General features: G+C 43.3%; 1 non-coding gene across 1 annotated transcript; it reads right to left on the bottom strand.

Moving 5' to 3' along the window:
* Window positions 1-2,098: 2,098 nt before the first annotated feature.
* On the bottom strand, window positions 2,099-2,172 carry TRNAI-AAU (transfer RNA isoleucine (anticodon AAU)). The gene has a single exon. It is a non-coding gene; the product is annotated as a tRNA-Ile (tRNA).
* Between the last annotated feature and the right edge of the window lie 3,828 nt (window positions 2,173-6,000).

Below are 6,000 nucleotides of genomic sequence, written 5' to 3'. Positions count from 1 at the left end.
ACCTTTTTCTTGTGGGCCCTTATTGGCCAGAGATGTCATGGTTTCCTCTTCTGAACCCCTGGCTCTTCTACCTCCTTGAGTACTGCTCAAGTGTGTCTCTGTCAGAATGTCGTCCCTGACCTTCTTGCTCCAACTCACTCTATCGCTTTGGAGGTTGAGAAGTCTGGACTGCTAGCAAAGGGTCTTTCCTCTTCCTTAGTGGAGTTAATTCAGCACTCCAGCAGGCCTTCTACTTCGAAGTCATACTCAAAGAACTGGAAGTCTTTTGAGACGTGATGTTCTGCTCATGATCTTTTGGCACCTACCTGTAGTTTGTCTGCTATTTTGCATTTTCTTCTGAATGGGTTTCACTTGAATCTCTTTCCACTCTGAAAGCTCATTGCTTTGCGATAAAGGTTTTTAGGGACTTTTCTGTACCTTCGTCGATGTTACAATCTTTGTTGTCTAGACTGTTCTGATCTTTTGTCAATTGTAAGACCAGTTGAAAAATCCCTTTTCTCCAACTCAGAATCTTCCTACTCTTTTATAGGCTTTGCAATTTTATCTCTTTGAGGATCTGGATACTGTAGACATAAAGATTGTTTCCTATAAAGTTATTTTCCTATTTCCTATCACCTTGCTGAGAACAATTGGGGAGCTGGGAGCCTTAAAATGCTGTCCTCTCTTCATTTGATACTTTGGAAGATGGGGTAACTTTAGGGCCTAGCCTTACCTTTGCTGCAAAGGTTAAGTCTATTTTTGATAGATCTTAGGAAATAATTCTTCCTTCTTTCATTCCCTCTCCTTCCTCTCCGGAGGAACATTTGCTGAATACACTTGATGTTTAAAGAGCTCTTTTCATTCATGTCACCAGGCCTCTGCAGTTCAGGAAAACCGACTCCTTGTTTGTGACTTTTGGACAGCCTGGAAAAGACAAGAAGGTGACTTTTATGACTCTGAGTAGGTGGATTAAGTTGTCAATTTTTCTGGCTTTGCAAGGCTTTTTAGAATATCTTCCAGTTCAGGGATGGTGTACGAGAGGAATGGCCACCTCCTGGGTTGAATTCCAGTGAGTAACAATCTAGGAAATTCCTAGGGTGGCTACTTGGTCCTCAGAGCATACATTTGTCAAGCATTATGGCTTAATAATTTTTCGGTTTTGCATTTGAGTACCAATGTTTTGAACTCTGCATTACCCTTAGTCCATCTTGTCTTTGTCACAAACATTACATCCTGCCCACCTTCCCATCAGTCCTTTGGCAAGGGCTTGGCACCCAGGTTGGGTGCATGGGGCTAGCATTTAAGGATCCTCCTCTTCTTTCTTCCTGTTGGAAGGTGACATCACCTTACTTTGTAATGACTGTCACAAGGACGCAATGGACTAAGGCTAATGAAGATTACCAATAAGTTACCAAAGCATCACCACTCTTTCTGAATGTGCGTGGCTCATTCCGCAGGACTACTTCTTTGTATGATTCCTGGATTTTCAGAAGCCCTTTGATAGCAGCACCCCCACACTGAAAATTGTTTCAGCACCACTGTACAAGGGTCAGTTGTCATGCTCATCTGTGGCGTAAATTTGCATTGAAGTAGTCTAACTCCCCAGGCCTTGTCTTTTGCTCAATTTGCCTTTGTGAGTTTTCTCTCAATCACTGTCGACTTCCTTTGATCTTTCTTTCTTCTTTCACTTCACCTTCGCCTTCAGTGTATCTTTCGGCCCTCTTAAGAGACACACCCCCTTGTAGCCACTTCTATACTTCTGTCACCTAATTATTTTCCTATCCTTTCCCCTGTAACGTTGCTGATCCTAGCTATAGCATCACTATCCAGAATCTGTTCACCTGAGTTATGTTCCTCTTATCCCCACGCATCTAATAATCAGCTCTTGGTCTCCCTCCACCTCTCACGAGACATAGTCTGAGGCAGTGTCTCCATCTTGGAGAGACAATCCCTTGCACTTGTGTTGTTCTACTGGCGCTGCCGGCTTGAGCTTTGGTCAGCAGTGGCAAAAGAAGGACTAATGGAAAGTGAACGTATACTGGAGCAACAGAGTGTATGGATTTATAAGAGCTTGATTAAATGAGAAAAAAAGAGTTTAGTTGAGAGAAAAAATGCAACCTGGCCCGTACAGGGATTGAACCCACGACCTTGGCGTTATTAGCACCACGCTCTAACCAACTGAGCTAACCAGCCATGAGTACTAAAGATATCCTTTTTCCATGTAATGCAGATAGATAGAAGAGTTGGTCTCACTATCGCAATTCCTTCATACTTTTCTCCTTCCGCCCCCTGTCTGGATTACAATAACAAGAGCTGTGGAGTGCTGCACACCAGCCTCAGTGCCTCTTCTTTCACTCAATCTCACTGTGTGCTGTGATATCTTTGTAACATCGCTTGTTGCCGGAAAAAAAGGAAAGGAGGGATAGTATTTTTATTCTTTAACAACAAAACCCAAAATGCATCGGCTTGCTTGGTCATTAAGTTTACAAGGCCAGCTGCTTTTGAGATATTATAATTATAGTGGTTATTCGGCGTTGGAGGTAAGAGAGTTTTTTTTAGGTCTGGCCGTTCCTTCTGCTTCAAATTACTTGAGCTCATGTCAACAAAGTAACAACAAAACATAGCCAACGGTTCGTTGCACAAGCCTTCCCTACTGCGCCTTTCCATGTCTCTCCTGCCGACCACAGTGCAGGAAATCTGAGTTTGCATTTGCGCGAAGAGACGTACAACACAAGAAGACGCGCTTTTGTGCGCCGGGCACCACCCGGCCTGTGCATTCCTCACTGTCATGAGATCAGTTTACTCAGCAGAGCATGACGCTGCAATTGGTTAGTAGGGCAGGCCTGACCAGAATAGTATATTTGGGGTCATGTATTTGATTGCATTTTTAAAACAGTAACAGAACTTAACTGCAATGTTTAAATAGGTCTAGACATATTTAAACAGTGTCAATTTAATAGAAGGATTGTGGACAATTCAGAGGGGAGGCACCAATGTTTTTTTTTCCCATTGGGTGGATGCGGCATTAAAAAGTTTGAAGACCACTGGTCTAAGTGGACACTAATACACCTGGATGCTCCTGAATTCCTCGCAACAGATGCCAGCAAACCTGGCTGGAGAGCTACTGTGTTGGACTGATCCTGTCGATTCAAGTGGTCTTTCCTAGAGAGTCAGAGGTCATAGAAATAGATGGAGTTGATGGTAATCTTCAGGGCTTTGAAGTTTTCCCATCATCATCTGTCTCAAAAAAATGTGCTAGTAAAGACAGAGAATAAGGTAGCTGTCTTTTACATTAACCAACAGTGAAGCATGCATTCAAAATCCCTCAATGCAATAGCAGAACAATTGGGTTATTGGGCAGAGATCAACCTGTTGCACACGTCAGCAGTACACATCAAGGGCACCGACAATGTGATGGCAGACAGCTGGAGGTTTCCAAATTTGCTGGAGTTGACGTTATCCAGGTCGTTGTTTTGAGAGATATGCCGAGAGTTTGTGAAACCCTTTCTGGATCTCTTTTCAAACAAGGACAATGCTCATCTTTGTCGATTCTGATCCAGGCTTCCGGAACAAGGAGCCTAGGTAGTGGACGTATTGGTGATAAAGTGGCTGAGAAGTCTCCTTTATACATTCCCCCACTTTTTATTGATCCAGATGGTTCTCTTCAAGTCTCAGCAGGGGCGAGGGAACTTTATTCTTGTGGGCCCTTATTGGCCAGAGATGTCATGGTTTCCTCTTCTGAACCCCTGGCTCTTCTACCTCCTTGGGTACTGCTCAGGTGTGTCTCTCTCAGAACGTCATCCCTGACCTTCTTGCTCCAACTCACTCTATCGCTTTGGAGGTTGAGAAGTCTGGACTGCTAGCAAAGGGTCTTTCCTCTTCCTTAGTGGAGTTAATTCAGCACTCCAGCAGGCCTTCTACTTCGAAGTCTTACTCAAAGAACTGGAAGTCTTTTGAGACGTGATGTTCTGCTCATGATCTTTTGGCACCTACCTGTAGTTTGTCTGCTATTTTGCATTTTCTTCTGAATGGGTTTCACTTGAATCTCTTTCCACACTGAAAGCTCATTGCTTTGCGATAAAGGTTTTTAGGGACTTTTCTGTACCTTCGAAGATGTTACAATCTTTGGTGTCTAGACTGTTCTGATCTTTTGTCAATTGTAAGAACAGTTGAAAAATCCCTTTTCTCCAACTCAGAATCTTCCTACTCTTTTATAGGCTTTGCAATTTTATCTCTTTGAGGATCTGGATACTGTAGACATAAAGATTGTTTCCTATAAAGTTATTTTCCTATTTCCTATCACCTTGCTGAGAACAATTGGGGAGCTGGGAGCCTTAAAATGCTGTCCTCTCTTCATTTGATACTTTGGAAGATGGGGTAACTTTAAGGCCTAGCCTTACCTTTGCTGCAAAGGTTAAGTCTATTTTTGATAGATCTTAGGAAATAATTCTTCCTTCTTTCATTCCCTCTCCTTCCTCTCCGGAGGAATATTTTCTTAACACACTTGATGTTTAAAGAGCTCTTTTCATTTATGTCACCAGGCCTCTGCAGTTCAGGAAAACCGACTCCTTGTTTGTGACTTTTGGACAGCCTGGAAAAGACAAGAAGGTGACTTTTATGACTCTGAGTAGGTGGATTAAGTTGTCAATTTTTCTGGCTTTGCAAGGCTTTTTAGAATATCTTCCAGTTCAGGGATGGTCTACGAGAGGAATGGCCACCTCCTGGGTTGAATTCCAGTGAGTAACAATCTAGGAAATTCCTAGGGTGGCTACTTGGTCCTCAGAGCATACATTTGTCAAGCATTGTGGCTTAATAATTTTTCTGTTTTGCATTTGAGTACCAATGTTTTGAACTCTGCATTACCCTTAGTCCATCTTGTCTTTGTCACAAACATTACATCCTGCCCACCTTCCCATCTGTCCTTTGGCAAGGGCTTTGCACCCAGGTTGGGTGCATGGGGCTAGCATTTAAGGATCCTCCTGTTCTTTCTTCCTGTTGGAAGGTGACATCACCTTACTTTGTAATGACTGTCACAAGGACGCAATGGACTCAGGCTAATGAAGATTACCAATAAGTAACCAACGCATCACCACTCTTTCTGAATGTGCGTGGCTCATTCCACAGGACTAGTTCTTTGTATGATTCCTGGATTTTCAGAAGCCCTTTGATGGCAGCACCCCCACACTGAAAATTGTTTCAGCACCACTGTACAAGGGTCAGTTGTCATGCTCATCTGCGGCTTAAATTTGCATTGAAGTAGTCTCACTCCCCAGGCCTTGTCTTTTGCTCAATTTGCCTTTGTGAGTTTTCTCTCAATCACTGTCGACTTCCTTTGATCTTTCTTTCTTCTTTCACTTCACCTTCGCCTTCAGTGTATCTTTCGGCCCTCTTAAGAGACACACCCCCTTGTAGCCACTTCTATACTTCTGTCACCTAATTATTTTCCTATCCTTTCCCCTGTAACGTTGCTGATCCTAGCTATAGCATCACTATCCAGAATCTGTTCACCTGAGTTATGTTCCTCTTATCCCCACGCATCTAATAATCAGCTCTTGGTCTCCCTCCACCTCTCACGAGACATAGTCTGAGGCAGTGTCTCCATCTTGGAGAGACAATCCCTTGCACTTGTGTTGTTCTACTGGCGCTGCTGGCTTGAGCTTTGGTCAGCAGTGGCAAAAGAAGGACTAATGGAAAGTGAACGTATACTGGAGCAACAGAGTGTATGGATTTATAAGAGCTTGATTAAATGATAAAAAAAGAGTTTAGTTGAGAGAAAAATTGCAACCTGGCCTGTACGGGGATCGAACCCACGACCTTGTCGTTATTAGCACCACGCTCCAACCAACTGAGTTAACCAGCCATGAATACTAAAGATATCCTTTTTCCATGTAATGCAGATTGATAGAAGAGTTGGTCTCACCATCGCAATTCCTTCATACTTTTCTCCTTCCGCCCCCTGTCTGGATTACAATAACAAGAGCTGTGGAGTGCTGCACGCCAGCCTCAGTGCCTCTTCTTTCA

This window comes from Pleurodeles waltl, chromosome 12 (assembly GCF_031143425.1).
Source record: "Pleurodeles waltl isolate 20211129_DDA chromosome 12, aPleWal1.hap1.20221129, whole genome shotgun sequence".
NCBI classification, from domain to species: domain Eukaryota; kingdom Metazoa; phylum Chordata; class Amphibia; order Caudata; family Salamandridae; genus Pleurodeles; species Pleurodeles waltl.
Note: the sequence above shows the minus strand (reverse complement) of the source record. Positions and strands in the feature narration are given on the sequence as shown.